The sequence below is a fragment of the Elephantulus edwardii genome, unplaced genomic scaffold, assembly GCF_000299155.1.
Source record: "Elephantulus edwardii isolate Elephantulus edwardi_28Jun2011 unplaced genomic scaffold, EleEdw1.0 scaffold00073, whole genome shotgun sequence".
NCBI lineage: Eukaryota > Metazoa > Chordata > Mammalia > Macroscelidea > Macroscelididae > Elephantulus > Elephantulus edwardii.
The window spans coordinates 677,631-678,753 of NW_006399823.1; the positions used below are offsets into that span (position 1 = coordinate 677,631).

The window sequence follows — 1,123 nt, forward strand, 5'->3', positions numbered from 1 at the left end:
AATAAAACACTACATATTTATTAAATAGGATTTACTTATATCTTAGTACTGACTAGCATTAAAAAATAACACAGGCAAGAAATCGTCATAATGCCAACACTGTTTTCCCAAGCACTTCTTCTGAAAAGCAGATAAAAGATGCTCTTTGAAGCAATCACACAGTTGTTGATTGCCCCCAAGTTGAACATAACACGAAGTGACCCCATGAACAAAAGGCCTGAAACCACTCTACAATTATTGACATTTCTATAACTTAATAGAGTTTCCAGAGGCATGTTATTTAGGAAGTGGATGCCACTCCTAATAAACGTTTAAAGAAAACCTTAGAATAAGCCTGTTTTCAAGAATTTAACAGAAAAATGATAAAATACTGAGCTGGACTGGTATACAGTTTATAATGGTGATAGTACCACCTTGACAAGGGCAGTGTAACATAGCATAGTTCAGATGTGGGAGCCACACTACTCCATGTCTTACCTAAGGAAGAAGTTCAGAGACATTCAACTGAGAGAGCCCTGGGAAGAGGCTCAACAAGAAAGTTTGAATCTCTAGGGAGGCAGAAGAGAGGCCCTGCAGATGTACTTCTTTTAAAAGATCCAGGAAGGCTGCGATTCTGCAATAATGTTTCTCTATTTACTGGACCAGAACAGAGGTGACCTTGTAAGAGTAGGTCTGGCTCACCTCCCACTTTTCTGAAATTATAAAACTAAGGCTTGCATCCACTTCTATCAATTCCCGCCAATGCTTTCAAATCACCAATGAGGGATTAGCAAGACTGTTCCTTTTTCTATTTCCTATAAAAAGCTCAGAACAAAGCAGCTCATGGTCACTTTGGACAATAGTCAGCCAGCAAATAAACTTGTTTCTCTTTTCAACTCAGGTGTCTGGGTGATTCTTTCTCTCCCTCAAAACTCATCTTCCTGCAACATTTTGTATGTTGTGTACCACTGAGTTGGAAGTGATTCATAGCTAACCCTCCAACAAGTTTTGAGAGGCATGGGAAGTGATTGCCTATCTTTCGCCCTCAGGGCATCTAGCAGATTTGAACCACTGTCTCTTAAGATGGCAGTGTAGAGGAAGCTCCCACTCACTTGCTTTAAGTGTGGCTCTGAAGGACACTTGG

The 1,123-nt window shown here is 40.2% G+C and overlaps 1 protein-coding gene across 1 annotated transcript in view; it reads right to left on the minus strand.

The window, feature by feature from the left end:
* RAD18 (RAD18 homolog (S. cerevisiae)) overlaps positions 1 to 1,123 on the minus strand; it is a 135,446-nt gene that overhangs the window by 99,961 nt on the left and 34,362 nt on the right. The gene's annotated exons all lie outside the window — the stretch shown is intronic.